The sequence below is a fragment of the Malaclemys terrapin genome, chromosome 2 (assembly GCF_027887155.1).
Source record: "Malaclemys terrapin pileata isolate rMalTer1 chromosome 2, rMalTer1.hap1, whole genome shotgun sequence".
Taxonomy (NCBI): domain Eukaryota; kingdom Metazoa; phylum Chordata; order Testudines; family Emydidae; genus Malaclemys; species Malaclemys terrapin.
This window is the reverse complement of record NC_071506.1, coordinates 192878864-192899909: the sequence shown is the minus strand read 5'-3', so window position 1 is coordinate 192899909 and position 21046 is coordinate 192878864. Positions and strand designations below refer to the sequence as shown.

The window sequence follows — 21046 nt, the reverse complement described above, 5'->3', positions numbered from 1 at the left end:
TTGTCTCTCTCACCAGCAGAAGTTGGTCCAATAAAAGATATTGCCTCCCCCACCGTGTCTCTCCAATATCCTGGGACCAAGACAGCTACAAATACATTGCATGCAAAAAACATCATAGCAGTTTTAATGGAATCTATACTGAATCCATCAGTGGGGGGGAGGAAATACATTTGGACCTAGACAGCTGACATGTACTCATGCAAAGCCTGGAACACATGCTTGTGTTTCAGAATTGAGGCCCCAGTAGGCATCCACAACAAGAAGCCAACTTGCTGATCCAGTTGCAGCCTCCCAAGACAATCCTTTGGATACCATGATGCTGGAACATTTTCCCATTCTTTAGTAACCAAGTCCCCAGATACACCTATAATACATCCACACTAGACTGAAGATGTGTGAGTTAGTATCACAGTTATTCACACTAACATGAGCCCAGCTGTCTGCTGTTGCCAGCACATCAATGTGCTCCCTGTACTGAACTCAGAGATGTGGAATTTTAGAAGTACCAGTCATTGCAAACTACATTTTAGCAGGCTTTCCAAATACATAACCCAGGAAACACCATATTGCAAAAGACCAATAGTCCATCTAACATGATATCCCATCTCCCACAGTAGCCTACACCAGGTGTATTGAAGATGTAAAACCGCTAACACTACTAAGTCATTCTGCTCCCCTCTTCCCCCCCCCCCCCAGCAGCTTTCTATTCTTCCTGATGGGACACCTTTAATTGTGCCATACAGCACACTGCACAATATTGCATTGCTTCAGAAATGGAATGTAAATAAACAGCTGTTATTCCCCTTCTTGTATTGGCAAAGCACCAAAAATAATTGAATATTTATAGTAACAGCAGACTAATCGGTTTTTTGGGAAGCCAGGATGAAATTGGGGAATTGTATCTCTAATGAAAATACTTATTGATAACCCTTAATCAAGAATTCCTCCCCCAAAATGCAGCTGAATTCGGTGTCCCAAACATCCTTTATAACTACTGCATGTACAATAGTAACCAATCATCAGTGAATTACACTGGTGGAAGCAGTAGGTAGCATAACACCATTGACTGCAATATTTTACTCCTGCTTTAGGGCCAAATGTGGCTCCTATTGAAGTCTATGGGAGTTTTGCTAACAGGATTTAATACTTCAAGAAGCAAAGGAGAATCAGGCCCCCATTATTTCATACTGAGCTACCACTGCATTCCCAGGAGCTAATGATATTTAAGTATTGACATTACAACAAAATATACATGTTTGGACGCAACATGAAGATATCTTGGGGTTTTACCCATTATAGTCAGTGGGACTTTTGCCTGTGCAAGGACAACATGATTGAAGCCTAAATCTATAAGCAGAACTCTGACCCTATTCCCCCTCTACCTTGTTACTTTATTTCCAGTTTACAACAGCTTTAAAGGACAGAAAATCCATATGTGCTGCGGCGTTTCATGTGTTTTATGGTGGTCCCTGTTCAGAAAACAGGAACGGAATGAAGAATCTCCTTCCCCATTTAGTTTGATGAGAGTTTTAAAAAAATCTTTAAAGTCCTTATTTTAAACAGGAAAATAAGTCCAGCTTCAACAGTGTGGGAACTGTCTCCCTCTGCAGGTCTAATTTAAAAAAAAAAAAATTGCAAGCACCATAAAAGATATTTACACACAAAATACAACTTCACATTATATAAGAAAAATCCTAGCCCTACCTTCCAAATCAGACACACATTTCTCTTCTAGAGATGAACACCTACATTCTTCCGACAATCAAAACTTATAATTATTTGTATTGCTGTAATGCCTAAGGACCTAAATCAGGAGCCAAGATTCAGTGTGCTAGGCACTTCACAAACAAGGAACACAAAGACAAGATCTCTGCCTCGGAGATTTTATAATCTAGGACTTTGCCAATAAGTATATGAATAGATCAACAGACAAGGGTGGGGATGAAGTAGGAAAATAAGGCAAGTTGCTTTTTATTTTTAACTGCGCTACTCAACACACACACACAAAAATATACTTTGCACTTATACTGTTTTTGTCTAGAAGTTTCATATTTAACCAGATTTCGAGAACTATTTGATAGCAACTATATATCAGTCCAAAGATTACCCCATTATAATATACCGCATTTTAGTTTTTCTACATCCAATATATCAGGGGGTCTCAACCTTCTTCTTTCTCGGCCCCCCCAACATGCTATAAAAGCTGCACGGCCCACTTGTGCCACAACAACTGTTTTTCTGCATATAAAAGCCAGGGCCAGTGTTAGGGGATAGCAAGCAGGGCAATTATCTAGGGCCCCTCACACCATAGGGGGCACCACAAAGCTAAGTTTCTCAGGCTTCGACTTCAGCCCTGGGTGGCAGGGCTCGGGACCCTGAGCTTCAGCTCCATGCTGTGGGGCTTTGGCTTTATGCCCTAGGCCCCAGCAAGTCTAAAGCTGGCCCTGCTCGGTGGACCCCCTGAAATCTGCTCACAGTCCTCCAGGGGGCCCCAGAATCCTGGTTGAGAACCACTGCAATATAGAAAAAAAAAATGCAAGAGGAAAAAAGTGTGAGCTGAAACAGCTTAAAAAACAAAAAAGCCAAAGATGGGTCTAAAAAACCGCACCCATGGGTGAAAATCCACACTCCACTGAAGTTAATAAGAATTTTGCCACTGACGTCCGTGGCTCCCAGGATTTCAGATCGAAACTTCAGAAGAGCGTTGGATTCAAACCTAAATATTGTAGCTCGAGTCCTTCTCTACTAAACAAAGTCTCTTCCTACACCATTCAAACGTTTTCACACAGTGACCAATCCTGTGAAGTACTGAGGGCTGGGTCCTGAGCTATTCAAGTCAATGAAAGTTATCCCACTGACTTGAATAGGTGCAGGATCAAGCCCTGAGTACGCTCAGCTCCCACTGAATACACTCCAATGACCAGTCCTGCTCTTATTGAAGTTATTAGCCAAATTTCCACTGATTTCAATGGGTCCTTTTACTGAGAATAAAACTTATCTCGCCCCCTCCCCCCACCCAAAAAAACCCACCCAAAACAGAACAGTTTTTCACTCTTTGCTCTATTGTTGTGAGAAGTAAGGATCAAATTCAGAGGCTAGTCTAAAAGTTCACTGTGATCTGCTTGTGTAACGTATACATACTCATACCCCCTTAGATTTAGTCACTCATTTATACATAGTTACCAATGTGCGTTCACACTTCCCCCACCCCTTTCCCATTACATGTGAATTTGGGTCACAGCACCTGAGTGAGTCTAAGGGTACGTCTACATGGGGATAAAAAAACCTGCAGCTGGCCCGGGTCAGGTGACTTGGGCTCAGGCTCCAAGGCTGACAAATTGCTGTGTAGATGTTCAGGCTTGGTCTGGAGCAAAGCTCTTGGACTCTCTACCCTTGCAAGACCCCAGGGCTCAGGCTCCAGCCCACACTCGAAGGTCTACAGAGAATTTTTAGCCCCTCAAGCCTGGGTCATCTGACCCAGGCCAGCTGCAGCTGTGCCACGAGGTTTCTATTGCAGTGAAGGTGTACCTGAAGGGAACACTAGCTGGCATGAGACAATGTAACAAGAAAAGCAATTTTTACTCTGTTTTTGCTCTTCAGCATGTAAGTTACACCAGCCTAAATTCCATTACAAGCCAGCAAGTCTGTGTCATTAGGGTAAAGAAGCTGGACCAGAAAGGTGTCTAACTTGCACCACCTCTTTATTTTCCATGTGTGTACTGATAATGGGGTGGGTTGTATTTGGAGAGCTGGACAAAGAAAAGGGAAGAATGACATACAGCCCCTTAACTTTCATAGGCACACATGCATTGCCATATTGGATCAGACCAGATCCGTCCAGTATCCTGGCCTCTTGACAATGGGCAGCTTCAGAGGAAGGCGTAAGAAACCTGCAGCAGACACTCTCCCCCCCCGCCATTAAGTCCCATCTTCATCGCTAATATTTAGAGTGGCGTAAGCCCTGAGACATGAGGTTTAATATCCTTTCCAGAATTTATCAATCAGCAATAATTGTAACTCTGTATATTCTTGATATTCATATTAATGTCCAATCTCTTTTTTGAATCGTGCTCAGTCCTTGGCCTCAGCGACTGCTTGGTTAATTTGATCTAAAACACAGTGGATGGTTACAATTTGGATCCACCAGGTTTGACTATGTCTCTTTACACCAATAGCCTAATTTTTCCTAGTCTTTTTTTAAAAACCCAAAAAAACTTAAACCACCACATTTTTTTTTTAAATGCTATTGCAATGGATGTTTCCAGCCGTGGAACACTGATGTGCTAGATGCTGCCAAACACAAAAAACAATGCAGACTTGTTGGTTTGATTGAATTAGACCATGGAACTCCTAGCCAAAGAACCATGCATCCATTTTTGTCTTTACTATTGCATCCATACATATAACTCATCACCATGCACGATAAAATGTAAAATTGACTCTGCCTTAAGTATTAGAGATGCAGTCAAATCTCATAAGTCAAGTTTTATAAGTTGGTCACTACAAGGATCATGGAGAAACCTTATTTCTCCCATCAACAAGTGTATTGTAGGCAACCGGATTAGGGAGAGGGCGTTTTGCCTTCCTCTGGAGCATCATTTTTTTTTTTTTTTTGGCTGCTGCCAAAAAACAGGATACTTTACTGTCTCTCAAAGACCTCTTGAAGCCAACCAGCAAAGAGCACAGGGATGCAAAGGGTTACAGGGATCCTCTGGGTCAGGTATTTACATTCTAGTTCACCAGAGTGCCTCATGCAAGCTTTCTACTGAAAGTCTGGCCATTGTTCTCTTTGTGAAATGTTTGTGTGGATAATACCTAAGGAGATAGGTATGTATATATTGAAAATTATGTTCTCAGGGCCTGGTAGTAAAAGGCAGGTCACCTAGAGGTGACATGCCTTAGGACTGGTTCCACTAGACAGGAGATGGGAGATTCTTATCTCCCTGGCTGACCATTGTATGTCTTGCAATGAGAGTCTAGCTGCCTACTGAGTCAAACGCTAATGAAGAGATTGCAGGGACTTCTAGAGATGAAATGAACAGGAAGAGGTGAACAGCATGGGGGGAGGGAACAAGGGGGAGTCTGTTTACAGGCAAAGAACAAAGGACTTGTTTAATATATCTAGGGGTGTAAAAAGATGCCCTGACATCCTTCATCTGGGTAGACAAGTTGCCAGCAGGCTTGATCTGAGGGAAGGAGGGTCTCAGCCATCCTGGTTGCAAAACACTGTGAAAAGGATTTGGGGGCAGCAGCACCTTAGCAGACAAAAGGGCATCTTGTTAGTTTAAGCTTTAGAAGGAATGTTATGATTTTATTTTATATGAAACCCTTTGTTTCCATTCATCCTACTTGTTCTTTGCTAAATAAACATTCTTGTTTTCACTATAAACATTGTCACGTTGTCAGGAGTGACTCACAATCCTAAGTGCCAATGTCAGGGCAGACTGTCAAAAAGCAGGGCAGAAACCCCAAACTGGTTGTATAGTCTATAATTAGGTTTCACCAACCCAGTAGCAAGTGTGTACTCCTAAAGCACTATAACAATCATACCATGGAGTCACAGATGGTCCCCTTGGGCATTCCAATCTAACTTAGCAACCAGGCAAGCTGAACTATAGAAAACGCACTCCCCCCCCCCCCCCCCCCGAGCGCAGCAAGTGCAGCGCTGTAAAGCGCCAGTGTAATCAGCGCCTGCAGCCCTGGACGCTCGCTCGCAGCGCTGCAAGCTATTCCCCTCAGAGAGGTGGAGTACTTGCAGCGCTGCGAGAGAGCTCTCTCATCGCTGGCGGCGCGACTACAGTTGCGCTTCACAGCACTGCCGCAGCAGTGCTGTTAATCCCCAAGTGTAGCCAAGGCCTCAGTCTGCTCTCCTCCAGATTAAACAAACCCATTTTTTTCAATCATCTCTCATAGGTCATGTTTTCTAAATCTTTAATCATTTTTGTTGCTCTTCTCTGGATTTTCTCAAATTTGTCCACATCTTTCCTGAAATGTGGCATCCAGAACTGGACACAATACTCCAGTTGAGGCCTAATCAGCACAGAATAGAGCAGAAGAATTACTTCTTGTGTCTTGTTTACAACACTCCTGCTAATACATCCCAGAATGATGTTTGCTTTTTTTGCAACTGTGTTACACTGTTGACTCATATTTAGCTTGTGATCCACTATGACCCCCAGATCCCTTTCTGCCGTACTCCTTCCTAGGCAGTCATTTCCCATTTTGTATGTGTGCAACTGATTGTTCCTTCCTAAGTGGAGTACTTTGCATTTGTCTTTACTGAATTTCATCCTACTTCACTTCAGACTAGGGCTGTTAAACGATTAAGAAAAATTAATCACGATTAATCACGAGATAAAAAAATAAATCACAATTAATCGCAGTTTTAATCACACTGTTAAACAACAGAATACTATTTATTTAAATATTTTTGGGTGTTTTCTACATTTTCAAATATATTGATTTCAATTACAACACAGAATACAAAGTGTACAGTGCTCACTTTATATTTATTTTGATTACAAATATTTGCACTGTAAAAAACAAACAAAAGAAATAGTATTTTTCAATCCACCTCATACAAGTACCATAGTGCAATCTCTTAATAGTGAAAGTGCAATTTACAAATGTAGACTTTTTTTTTACATAACAGCACTCAGAAACAAAACAATGTAAAACTACAAGTCAACTCAGTCCTACCTCTTGTTCAACATGTTCTCTGGAATGGTGGTCAAACCATGAAGGGGCATACAAATGTTTAGCATATATGACACATAAATACCTTGTACCGCCGGCTACAAAGGTGCCATGGGAAACACCTGTTTTCACTTTCAGGTGACACTGTAAATAAGCGGGCAGCATTATTTCCTGTAAGTGTAAACAAACTTGTTTGTCTGAGCGACTGGCTGAACAAGAAGTAGGACTAAGTTCTGAGCATGCCTACTAGATCGAACCCCGCAAGGAAGATAGGAACTAAGTCAAATGCCGTACAGAAGTTTATTATATCTACTATATCTATAAAAAGCAACAGAGAGTCCTGTGGCACCTTTAAGACTAACAGATGTATTGGAGCATAAGCTTTGTGGGTGAATACTGCGTCTGACGAAGTGGGTATTCACCCACGAAAGCTTATGCTCCAATACATCTGTTAGTCTTAAAGGTGCCACAGGACTCTCTGTTGCTTTTTACAGATCCAGACTAACATAGCTACCCCTCTGATATATCTATAAAGTTACCTTTATCTACTATATTTGTGATCTCATCAAAAAACTATCAAGTTTGTTTGACAAGACCTACTATCCATTATACTATGTTGATTGGCATTAATTATGCTGCCATCCTTTTATTCTTTACTCATTTCATCCCATATCAGCCTAACCAGGATTTGCTCAGGACTGAGGTCAGGCTAACTGGCCTATGGTTACTTGGGTGATTCTATTTACCCTTTTTAAACATTATGACTGACACTATTCCTAAACTGCCAGTAAAACAATTATGTCTACACTAACACCGTGACATTCCAGCTGGCTTAGCGCAGTGTTTCAGCTCCTGGGAGATATTTTCTCCTGAGTGTGGGTGTGCCAGACAGTTCTGCAAGGTGTGTAACAATAGGGAGGAATCTACCTGGCCTCAGCTTTACCTCACCCCTTACTGCATATATACTTCAGAGACTGAAAGTAAAGCAGCAGGCAACCCTTTGAAAGCCCCTCCCTGCTCCAATAGTGGTCCTAAACGTAGACTGATATGGATGTAATACAGGATTAGGCAGCAGCCTACTGCCTTAGGCTACATCTACACTACGGGGGGGGGGGGGGGGGGTTGATTTAAGATACGCAAATTCAGCTACGTGAATAGCGTAGCTGAATTCGACGTATCGCAGCCGTTACCCCGCTGTAGGGACGGCGGCAAAATCGACCTCTGCGGCTTCCTGTCGACGGCGCTTACTCCCACCTCTGCTGGTGGAGTAAGAGCGTCGATTCGGGGATCGATTGTCGCGCCCCAACGGGACGCGATAAATCGATCCCCGAGAGGTCGATTTCTACCCGCCGATTCAAGCGGGTAGTGTAGACCCAGCCTTAGCCTGCTTTTTTTCCTATCTCCATGGTGCTCAGCAACAAGAGCATACAAGGGGTCTATCGGCTTCTGGTGAGTGGGCAAAATAGAGAGTTTTAAAAAAAAAGTGTAGGGGGAAGATAGGGGAATGTAGATGGACAGAAAAAGGAGGGATGACTGCTACTGCTGCGGGGTGCCGGGGTGGTACGAGGGGACATGGAGGATGCCCAGACTCAGAGATTAGAAACTACTGGGAGGAGCTTACAAAACTGTTCTGCAAAGCAGAAAAAGCCTCAAATGTTTCAACCTCCTGTCTGTCTATCCATTTTCTTGGGCTGTTATCATTAGGACAGCTGAGCACCTCATGGCATACCTGATTATAGCCAGATAAAGTATTTGTTTCTGTAGTACAGTAACAGTAACCACATAAAGATAAATGCCAGAAGCAATCAGTCTGAAAAGACAACATATAGTGGCAACTGTAAATTACTATGAAGTCATTTTACCAATGAGTGCCAGAGGCTGGGACTGTACCTTAATGTTTGTACAGCATCTAGCACATTGCAGGCAATAATAATAAATTATGGCGTTTGAGACCAAAAATCCAATAGTTGACCCCTTTTATAAAGAAACCAGATTGTGTTTATATTATACAGAATATGTAACAGAAACACATAACATTAATATAAAATCAGTGTCCTCTATCATGCAGTCAAAGTAGTTCTAAAAATAGGATACATTCCAGAAACAAAGAATAAAATCTAAAGCTCATGGTGCAAACAGGCAACAATGCTACAATTTGCTCACAGTGGAAAATAAATTAAGATAATGTAACACCAATTTAGTCTAAGCTTATCTGTATTAGTAAAGTTACATACGTGAGCACAGAGGACAGAGAATTTGCCAAGAGAAAAGCCACTCCTCAGAAACTATTTTCTAAACCAATTTCAAACAACACACAGGCCTCAAAAATGAAATGCTGCCAGTTTACACCTCTAACAAGCAAGTATTCACAAGTCTGATCAGAATGAAATAATGACTAGGGCCGAGTAAATAAACTGATAAAATAATTCAACCTCTTTCTTATTGTAGTCAGTCTATGAACAGCTCACTATTTCCTTGAATGTACTGGTTATTCAAAACTATGCACACTTCTAAAACTATAGCTTGCTCATGAAACAGTTTATTGCAGGTGTGGTTACTAGTTGAGATTGGTTATATAAGTCACATCATATTTTTGTTCCCCAACTGGAAGAACCTGCAAGCATTTCTGGATACCGTATTCACAACAGGCTAAGGGATTCTGACCTGAGCTCTTCTATGCCACTCGGGCAGACTAAACAGGCCCCTACAGACTCAGAAAAAGTTCCCTTGGCACAGGAGCAATTTAGAGCAAATATAGCCCTTGGTATAGGGGGTATACTGCATGCAGGGCTGAAGACAAATCAGGGTAAGATCAAGGTGTAATGCTGAGCACTAGAAGAGATTCCAGGATGCAGCAAAGGGAAAGCTGCCATATATTAAAGCAATCTTAAGAGTTACTCTGAGGGTTTGTCTTCGCTGCAGAGTTAACTAGAATTATCTACACTCGAGTTACTCCTCTTGAGTTAGCCTAGCTCAAGTGCCAACAGCCACACTCTGAAATAACACTCGAGCTACATATATTGATTGAGTTAGCAGCTGATACAGGCATAACTTGAACTTTATAACTAAGGTACATTTGTGTCACAGAGGTCATGGAAGTCACAGAATCCTTGACTTACAGAGACCTCCATGACATTCTCTGCTTCAGCCCCAGGGGCAGAGAGACTGGAGCTGGCAGTCAGCAGGGCCCTCTGCAAGGTTTCAGTGACGGGCGACAGCCTCCTGGGGTGGTGCCTTGGGTGAACGGCTAGGGGTGTCCCATTTTCTCTTTGGGAAATATGGTCACCCTGCAGCTCTCAGATGCCATGGGAGGAGGACTTCCCCCCCACTCTCCCCTCCCCCCCCCCCCCCCACACACACACACCTGCCGCAGGCAGAGGGGAACCATTGAGCTGCAGCTGCAAAAGTCACAGACAAGTCACGGCTTCCGTGACTTTTTGTTTATTGCCCGTGACCTGTCCGTGACTTTTACTAAAAATAACCATGACAAAATCTTAGCCTTATTTATAGCCTATACACCTCAACCAGCCAGCCACCTTGAGTTAAGGGAATCAGTGTACTCAAGGGTCTCGAATTAGGGACAACAATCAAGTTAACTGCAGAGAAAACAGGCACCAAATAATGCTGCAATTATCAGACCTCAGGGCTGCTCTACGTTATGTGGGAGGCCAGAATTGGGGGGGTGCAAATGTAAAGCCACTGTTTCCTCCTGGCCCTGTGCTTTCTATGCTGTCTCTCTTAAGAGGTAGGACAGCATTTGTCCTATTGTTTTGAAAAACACCTTTACAAGAACATTCAGGCCAGTAGAACTTTATCACCTGGAAGTTTGTGAAAAGCGAACATATGAGGCAGGAACAATGTTGCAATGATCTATTTAAAATTTCAAATATTCACAGAAATCTTTTTGGACTAATTTGCCCTGCCCTCCTATTGCTACAATAACCTGTACAGAAAATGTGTCTTGAAAACAGGCTAGTAAATTGACTATACATGCCACAATTTTCAACAAATAATAGGAATACTCTTTTTAGATGTACCATAGATCAATGGTTCTCAACCAGGGGTCGGGGGCCATGAGCAGATTTCAGGGGGTTGGCCAAGCATTAGACTCACTAGGGCCCAAGGCAGAAAGCCAAAGTCCTGCTGCATGGCACTGCAGCTTGAGGTACCAAGCCCCAGCACTTGGGGCTGAAGACAAAGCCTGAGCAACTTAGCTTCACAGTGGCCTCTGTGGTGTGGGGCCCCGGGCAATTGCCCTCTTGCTATCCCCTAACACTGGCCCTGGCTTTTATATGCAGAAAAACAATTGTTGTGGCACAGCTGGGCCATGGAGTTTTTTATAGCATGGGGTGGGGAGCCCTCAGAAAGAAAAAGGTTGAGAACTCCTGCCATAGACGATTTAATATTTGCTCCTCTGATAATGAGGTTTTGTTTCGGTTGTGGGCTTTTTTATTTTTACAATTACAAATGTTATTTTCATGTTTGTACATCTTTCCTTTTGTCATTCACTGGACGATTACCATGGACTCCTGAAGGCTGCTGCTAAAATTTATTTCTAGGCCAGTCTAACTGACATTCCTACATTAAATCACAGACTTATTTAATATAAATGGTGGACTACTCTGTTAAAATGACATGTTCAGCTTCTAGAGAGGGATATGAATTATGAAATAATACATACAGTAATTACCCATGCAACCTCCTTGAGCAACTCCAGCACTGCAACAGGAAATTAGAAAAAGCTATAAAATACTGATGAAGGGTTTTATTTTGCTTCTAATCCTGAAAGCTTCTTATCTCCATCTTCCACATTTATTTTTTTTAATACACAATATTCCAAAAAAGAGTTTGTCTAACCAAAAAAATGAAATTTATTAAGTTCCTCTAACCTTTTCACCTCCATCTATATATACACATCTATCTCAAGAGGATTTTCAGTTAGGAAATAAATGCAACAATTTAAGTTGTTAATGTAATGTAATGTGACAGCTTTTAAAATCTGAAATTAGCAGTTATCAAAAAAAACACTAGAAAAATAGCATAATGTGATAGTTGAACAAGCAATATACACAGTAAACAAGAAAAAGCAAAGTATAAGAAGCTAACCAATGGGAACTTTTGTCTTATTATGTACATAAGAGAAAAATACAGGAGGTTTTCATGTTTTTGAGGCACCATGCGTGAAGTGAAAAAATAGCTTTGCTTTTAAGAGTTTTTAAAGTTAAAATGGGGAGAGGCAACAGTGAGAGAAAGAAAAGGCAAGCAAAACGGAAGACTCAATAGGTTAGGAAGGAAGGAAGGAATCCCTTGCACCTAAGCATGGGCATTGTAGTAGCTTACATATGATGTATAACAGGCTTTAAAAGATTAAACTTGCAGCAAAAAAATAGTCAGTTTGGGATTGGCAGTAGAAATCCCCCTTTAGTGGTCACACTGGGGTTTATAATGAGATGGATCAAATTAAACAGTCATTCTCCCCATTTTTCACTGGAAATTTTCAGAAAGAAAATAATTTTCACTAATATAACAGAAAAATATATTCCAAGACCCTGAATCTTCATTCACACCAGTGTAAATCAGGAGTCATTACAATAAAATCAGTGGAGTTACAACAGTGTAAAAGTTGTATGAAATCTGGACTTTTATGCCCACTTCAATATTTTTGGTTTCTTGAGTGTTTATTTTTAATTTAACAAATGACCATAGTGTGATAGGCTTTTTTGCTTAATAGTTACCTTCTACAAAGCAACACCATAGGCAAGGTTTATTTTAAACAAAAAAATTAAGGTTGTCCTGGGAACCTTAACATTGAATTATTTTAAACGAATTACTGTACTGCCTTATCCTCTCAAAATGCTAGACCGGGGGTCGGCAACCTACGGCACGCAAGCCGATTTTGAGTGGCACGCTGCCGAGGTCCCGGCCCCCAGCCCCACTCAGCCCCCTTCCACCCACTGGTCTCCCCTGCGGGGGCAGGAGGCAGAAGCTTGGTCCTGCGACAGCCAAGCTTCCTCCCTCTCCCACTTCTTCCCCCAGTGTGGTGCTTTCCTGCCCCTCCTCCTCCTCCCCCCTCCCTCTCCTTGCGCCGATCAGCTGATGGCCCTTGCGAGGGGGATGGGGAGGGGGAGCGGAGCAGAGCCAAGCGGCAGTGTGCTCTATGCTCCATAGAGGAGGCAGAGAAGAGGTAGGGATGGGACCTTGGGGAAGGGGGGTGGAATAGGGCATATCCCTTCCAGCCCCCTGCCATAAGCCGCTCAGGGCAGGGGGCTGGGAGCACCTCCACAAGCTGAGCACCCCAGCCCTCTGCCCTGACCCCCACACACACACCCAGCCTTCTGCCCTGCACCTCCACACCCCTGAACTCCCCCCCCACACCCAGCCTTCTGCCCTGTACCCCCACACCCCTCTGCCCTGACCCCCCCACACACCCAGCCTTCTGCCCTGTACCCCCACACACCCCCAGCCCTCTGCCCTGACCCCTGAACCCCCCCACACACCCAGCCTTCTGCCCTACACCCCCCACACCCCCAGCCCTCTGCCCTGACCCCACAACCCCCCCCATACCCAGCCTTCTGCCCTACACCCCCCACATACCCCAGCCTTCTGCCCTGACCCCTGAACCCCCCCACACCTCCACTGCCCTCTTCCCTGAACCCCTACACACACACAGCCTTCTGTCCTGCACCTCCACACACCCCCAGCCCTCTGCCCTGAGCCTAAACTCCCCCACACACCCCAGCCTTCTGCTCTGACCCCTGAACCCCCCCCCCCCCCAGGTCTGGGCAGGGCCGGTTCCAGGGTTTTGACCACCCCAGGCAGCCAAAAAAAAAAAAAAAGAGCGATCGCGATCTGCGGAAGCAATTCGGCGGAAGGTCCTTCGCTCCGAGCGGGAGTGAGGGACCATCCACCGAATTGCCGCTAAATAGCTGGACCTGCCGCCCCTCTCCGAAGTGGCCGCCTCAAGCATCTGCTTGCCAAGCTGGTGCCTGGAGTGGAGCCGGCCCTGGGTCTGGGGTCCCGGCTGCCGGCCCCTTGCCAGCCAGCGTCCCAATCGCAGGCCCCACTCAGCCCGCCTAGGTGAACAGAACCCCAGGCTGGCAACGGGCTGTGTAAAATCAGCATTTTAATTTAATTTTAAATGAAGCTTCTTAAACATTTTGAAAACCTTGTTTACTTTACATACAACAATAGTTTAGTTATATAATATAGACTTATAGAAAGACTTTCTAAAAAACGTTAAAATGTATTACCAGCACGCGAAACCTTAAATTAAAGTGAATAAATGAAGACTGGGCACACCACTTCTGAAAGGGTTGCCAACCCCTGTGCTAGACTAATTGCTACTCTAGCATGCAGGCCTCTTCTATTACAATTAAGTTTTTTATTTTGATACAATTTGATACACAATTTACAATTCATCTTTTTTTAATAATCCCCTTTTTATAAAAAACCTAATTTCTCTTGAATGATGCCAACGTTTTCCACTTATTGCAACAGACAAATCTCTATTTAGGAAAACAACACACTTCCCATTCACACTATGTACTGCAAACCCTTAAATGCCTTTCACTTTCCTTTTTAAATTTCAGCGTTTACTAGTATGAGCCAAACTAAAAAGCAGCATGAGCACAGGTAAACACCACAACTTTTAATTAAAATTTTCTCAATATTTAAATTTAAAACATAATTAAATGATAGGGAAAGAATCAATATAATGCATTGGGGGTGGGGGTAATGAAAGTGAGCACGGAGTTCAGCCTGTCACATAATTGTACACACCTAATGCTGGTCTTAAAGCGCCAGGGCAATCTGAATGAGGGAGATTTCTAGCGAGTGAAAAGTGCTATGCACAACGGTCTCCCCAATTCCTTGGAAAGAAAGACGTTGCATTAATCCCCAACAGAGAAGTGCCAGGTCTCACACATTTGGGAGGAGAGCCTCCCTCCTTTTGACAGAGCGAATCCCTCTCCCAGTGGGGGGACAAAGATCTGGCTGTGTCTCAGAAAGAGATTTACTCATTTGTCCAGACCTGCCCTCGTTCAAATTGTCCCCACAACCTGGGACACAGCAACCTGTGTGTGTGTGAATCTCTATTCTTCCCATCAAACTAGAGTCTTGGTCAGCAGCCGCTCTGGGCTACCTCCAGACTCACTAATACAACCTGTTTTAAAATAAATACACCACACTCAAGCCAAACCTCCCCGCCCAAGCCGCTTCCTCCCTTTATATATGCGAGCGACCAGCATGGCGACTGAGCAAGACCCACTCCACTAAGGAGTCCGAGCCAGGGGAGCTGCTGACTCCTTGTACCGCCCTATAAGAAAGAGCCCCTCGTGCACTCGCGTGCCTCAGATGCTGTGTCACCGGGGACTTACAGAGACGCTTGCAGCAGGAACCCGAAGCAGGCAGGAGAGATTCACGCTCTCTCCATGGGAGCCGCCATATTGTAACCGGGCAGCATAAACAATAACTTTATTGGTAGGGCTCAGCTGCAGGATGCACAGGCTTGGGGCACTGCCACCTGCAGGACTCCGCCTGGCAAGGGAGCCGCTGTATAGAACCGCCTGCTGCTGCTTCTCACCCAGCCTCTAGCTGCTGGGGAAGGAGAGTCAGCAGTCATGGGGGAGGGGGTGAACTTTTAAGACTCCACGTGGAGGGCGAAGGGGCTTTGCTTAGTCACAGCTCCTCTCCATTCTAGGCAGGAGATGGGAATTTTTTGTGTCCCCTCTGGGACTGAAGGTGGGATTCCACACACACACACACACACACACATGTACGTTATAGTGTCTGCTCTGGGGATGGTATGAGATTTTGGTATACGTATGTCAGTCTGTTCCCCATCTTTAGGTATGAGCTAGAAGACAGGAGGATTTTGCTGTATGCGTTGCAGGCTCTCTCTCCTTGGGGAGGAGGGAAGAGGATTGTGCTGTGTAAGTAAATGTCTCTTTTGAAGCAATCTCCTCCTGTGTTTTTGAACTCCCCCTCAGTCAAATTATTGCCACAGCGTGAGAGAACAGACACAGTACATGGTGACTAGATTCCATAACAGTGCATTTATGGTATGGGTTTTATTGGGTTAGTTTTTCATGGCTGAGATATTCAACATATTTTTGGAATTTCTGGACAGAGTTCAGTGTACATAGGAACCCCCAATCTGTTGCAATTAAAAACCCTGTAGTCAGAAGAATTAATTTTGGAAAGTTAACCAATTCGGGGCTTTGTATCTTCCCATATTTCTGTTGGGACTTTTAAACTTTTAACCTATCTTTTTAAAAACTGAAATTTGACAAGTGAAGAAAAATTGACAATAGGTGGAAACTGAGATCACATAATATATGTAGCGATACTGGGTTCCTGCTTATTCTCTTTTCCTTCCATCAGCTCCAAAAGCAAGGAGATGTATAGGTTATGTAGCCTAATCTATTGATCTTGCAGGGTTAGATATACATTATAATACAGTGGTTTCTGAGGGGTCAGCCCCTAGGTCAGCTACAGTAGAGAGGTGGGCTTCATGCCTTCCCATAAGAAATAACTTAGGCACTTAAACCAGCTGACTCCAGGAAAGGGATTCCTGCTTGTGAATCACAGGCAAAAGGAGGCAGCCTGGACTTAGGTGCCCAGCTCTGTGAGGGGGCTGGGCTTAGGGAACAGGGCACACCCTTCTCATTGGCATTTCCCACTGGCTAGCTTGGGCAGCTCCTTGTCTAGGTGCTGGCTTTTGTGGATCTCATTTTAAGGTGCCTATCTCTCCCCATCCATCATAGAGGGAGCCTAGACACCTAACTTAGGCTTTGTGGATGACATTGTTCCTGTGATTTTCTAGATCGGCGTTGCGACACAGAGTGTCACAACACTTAAGTGGATCTGGGCTGTGGGGAACTGCATGTCTCTATGAGCAAATAAAGACTTCCAGACAGGATTTAATCTCTGCTAAACAAGACAAGGGAGACAAAGACAAACGCACAGCTTGAGTTCCAGTTATGGCTTTAATAACCGCCTCCTGTTTAACCAAACTGTGATTCCATATATCATGACAACTACCAGCCTCTGGATGTCCAATTCTAAGGTCCATCAAGGAGCCCTCATTAATATCTGCTGTCATGGTGGCACATAAAAGGAGATACCATTTTTAAGTAGCCAAATCCCAAAAACATAGGGCTTCATAGATTAAAATGAATATATTGAACTACATCTGGAAATCAACTGGAAACCAACAGAGGAGGTGCTTATAGGCCCTTAAATAAGTGGGTAGCTATATTTTGTACTAGTGGCTGGTTCTGGTCTTTATGCAAAATAGTTACAGTAAAATATATTACACTCATATAAAAAAAGTAACTGAGTACGTACAACAATCCTTCATTTCAAAGAAAGCATTTTAAACTTATGTCCAATTCAGTTCAGACAAGTATTTTAAAAGCATTAGAACTTCCTAAGCCTAAACAGATCTCAAAAACTCCTGAGAACAGGCATTTACATGGTATTTTGTTACTTTTCCTGGCCAGAACCCCAAAATGCAGAAACATGCAAAATGGGAACATCACAGAAATAGGAGGAGATAGAACCACCACCCCACCTGTGAAACAATTAGCTTGGCTCCTTAAGTTGTGAGAAGCACCAAGGAAGGAGACAGACTCTCAGGGGGGAAGATCTGGCCCCTTATTGAGACAGGGATGTTCAGGATTTCATATATTGGACCCCAGAAGGGAATGTTTCGAATATCTAGACTGTGTGGGCTTTTTAAGGGGCCCTGAGCAGAAATGGAAAGTGAGGCAGGGTGCTGCAGAGTAACCCAGGCCACAAGGGGGCACTTAGGAACTAATGACCCTGTTACAAAGGGAAACTTTTTTTTAACAAAAGATCTCCAAACTTTTTCAAATCTCCAAAAAGACCATTAATTTTCAAATGAAGGTTCAGATCCAATATTAGGTGCTGATCTCGCACACATTTATACACCGACAGTACTTAACTTTACAACTGTGAATGTTTGAAGTCAATAAGACTGTTTACAATAGTCAAGTTAAGCAGGTGCAAAAATGTCTGTAGGAATGGGGCCTTATTTATCTCTACCCTTTGCCCATCCATATTTTAAATCCAAATTTATCTTCATCTGTTTCACCACTGTAACTTTGAAGCAACTTACAGTTTGTATAACTGATCAGAATTTAGACTGTGGTGTTCTAGTTACTGCAGAGGAGGATTGTGAAATCATAAATCTGAGGTTGCAATAAGCTTTATTTTTCTGAAGTAAGCAAGCATCCTCCCTTGCTACTACTTATTGCATCATGCAGTTTTAGATCTTTGTCACATAATTGCCACTGGGCTGTTTACTAAGTGATTCAAGTATTTTTAAACCCTTCTTACAGAGCCACTTTCTTTCCTCATATAGCTGGTTGCTGAATTCTTGTTATATATTTCAGTTGTAACTTCTGTTTCTGGTGTGGTGTTCTATTTAGTTTAAAGGTACCTGTATTTGACAGCTTGTTGACATCTCTAGGACATGATGACAAGTCTTCTCCATTGAGAGGCCTCTAATAGCTGTAATCTAAACTGCAGGCCCTGCAAGGATTGCAGGTGTCAATCAAATCCTACAAAAACAACAAGGAGTCTGGTGGCACCTTAAAGACTAACAGATTTATTTGGGCATAAGCTTTCGTGAGTAAAAACCTCACTTCTTCGGATGCATCCGAAGAAGTGAGGTTTTTACTCACGAAAGCTTATGCCCAAATAAATCTGTTAGTCTTTAAGGTGCCACCAGACTCCTTGTTGTTTTTGTAGATACAGACTAACACGGTTACCCCCTGATACTTAATCAAATCCTAATCACTTCAATAGTGATCACAGCTTTTTACAATACTACTCTGTTGTTGCAGACAAAAGGTATCACGGAATGAAAGGGTCACTAGTTACTGCCAGAGAGTTGATTAACACACCTGAAGCTTGCAAGGACTTGCAACACCCTCAGGGCTTGAGGAAAAAGGAAAGGGAACAATGAGTGGGAGGAGAAGAAAAAGAAAGCCAGGAGAACAAGAAAAATGACAAACTGATGAGATAGAAAACAATGAAAAATGCATGAGGGCTAGAAAGAGCTGGAGATAATCCATCGTATTGGAAACTCTTTGGCCTGGTCTACACTACGGGGGTAGGTCGAATTTAGCTGCGTTAGGTCGATTTAAAAATGAATGCGTCCACACAACCAACCCCGTTCTGTCGACCTAAAGAGCTCTTAAAATCGACTTCTGTACTTCTCCCCGATGAGGGGAGTAGTACTAAAATCGACCTTGCTGGGTTAAATTTGGGGTAGTGCGGACGCCAATTGATGGTATTGGCCTCCAGGAGCTATCCCAGAGTGCTCCCTTGTGACTGCTCTGGACAGCACTTTGAATATGACCATGAATAGTCTGATGCACTAGCCAGGTACACAGGAAAAGCCCCGGGAACTTTTGAATTTCATTTCCTGTTTGGTCAGCGTGGCGAACTCAGCAGCACTCAGCAGCACAGGTGACCATGCAGCCCCCCCCCCCCCCAGGGAGGAGGATTTTGTGGATGAGAAAGAGGAGGAGGAGAATGCACAGCAGGCAAGTGGTGAATCCGTTCTCCCCAGCAGCCAGGACCTTTTCATCACCCTGGAGCCAATACCCTCCCAAGGCGAGATCCCCGGCCCTGAAGCCGGAGAAGGCACTTTGGTGAGTGCACATTTGTAACTACAGTACAGGGTTTAAAAACAATAGTGTTTGCTTTGCCCTGAAGAATTGGGATGCATTCACGGCCAGTACAGCTACTGGAAAAGTCTTTTCACATGCCTGGGGATGGAGCGGGAATCCTCCAGGGACATCTCCATGAAGCTCTCCTGGAGGTATTCCCATAGCCTTTGCAGAAGGTTTCTGGGGAGGGCTGCCTTATTTCGTCCTCCACGGTAGGACACTTTACCACGCCAAGCCAGTAGCAAGTAGTCTGGAATCACTGCAGCACCAAGCATGGCAACAAATGGTCCTGGGTTTTGGTCGCATTCAAGCAACTTTCGGTCTATATCTTTCTGTATTAGCCTCAATAGAGTGACCATTCATGGTCACCTGGTTGAAATAGGGGAATTTTTGTAAGAGAACAGTAAAAGGACCCCGTTCATGCTGGGCTGTTTACGCTTGGCTAAAAGGGATCATCCCAGAGAATAGCCACGTGGCAGGGGGGAGGGGAGAAGGGATAATCCCAGAGAATAGCCACGCGGGGGTTTGGAGGTAGGTGTGTGCTGCACATCCACCCGAAAACCACAGCCTCTCCTTTTAAATGTGAAACCCAACCCATTGCTTGCGTTGGGAAAGGAGGGCACTGCAGTTTGAAAATATTCCCACATGTTATGAAGGCATAAGAAGCCAACCCCGCATACCAAAAGGCTTACCATGCCTGCCTGGAAAGCGAATTCTGTTGCCCAACTATGTGTGGTGTGTCACCGTACCGGCAGGCGCTCCATATAAAAGGCAAAATACGACCTTGTACCTAAAGCACATGTGCTGTCTGCTGTGAATTGCTTGATTCACTGTGAAAGAGTCTTCCTTTTGTTCTCAGAATTGTATCATCTTAAATTTTACTCTCCCTTTTTATCTTCCCCCAGATGCAAATGTTTCCACGCTCCCCTATCATCTCCGTCCCTGATGTTATTGCAGATTAGAAGGCGAAAAAAACACACTCACGTTGACATGTTTTCCGAGCTCATGCAGTCCTCCCGCACTGATAGGGCACAGCTTAATGCATGGAGGCATTCAGTGGCAGAGGCCAGGAAAGAATTAAGTGAGCACGAATTGCGGAGGCAGGATGCGACGCTGAGGCTAATGGGGGAGCAAACGGACATGATGAAGTGTCTGTTGGAGCTGCAGGAAAGCCAACAAGAGCACAGACCCCCACTGCATCCACTGTATAACCGCATGCCCTCCTCCCCAAGTTCCATATCCGCCTCACCCAGATACCCAAGAACGTAGGGAGGTAGGCTTCGGGCACCCAGCCACTCCACTCCAGAGGATGGCCCAAGCAACAAAAGGCTATCATTCAAACAGTTTGATTTTTAGTGTGGCTATAATAAACAATGTGGCCTTGTCCTTCCCTCCTCCCCCACCCCACCCGGGCTACATTGTCCATTATCTCTTTTTTTTTTTAATTAATAAAGAAAGAATGCATGGTTTCAAAACAATAGTTACTTTATTTCAAAGGGGGGAGGGTGGTTGGCTTACAGGGAATTAAAATCAACAAAGGGGGCGGGTTTGCATCAAGGAGAAACACACACAACTGTCACAGCGAAGCCTGGCCAGTCATGAAACTGGTTTTCAAAGCCTTTCTGATGCGCAGCACGCCTTGCTGTGCT

At 44.0% G+C, this 21046-nt stretch overlaps 1 protein-coding gene across 1 annotated transcript in view; it reads right to left on the bottom strand.

Annotated features, from left to right (window-relative positions):
- The window catches only part of LOC128832717 (cytochrome c oxidase assembly factor 1 homolog), a 66152-nt gene extending 50974 nt beyond the window's left edge, over nt 1-15178 (bottom strand). Inside the window, exon 1 of the mRNA XM_054020298.1 lies at nt 15072-15178. The gene's annotated coding sequence lies outside the window, so the exon portion shown is untranslated. The remainder of the gene's footprint in view (nt 1-15071) is intronic.
- Nucleotides 15179-21046: the final 5868 nt, after the last annotated feature.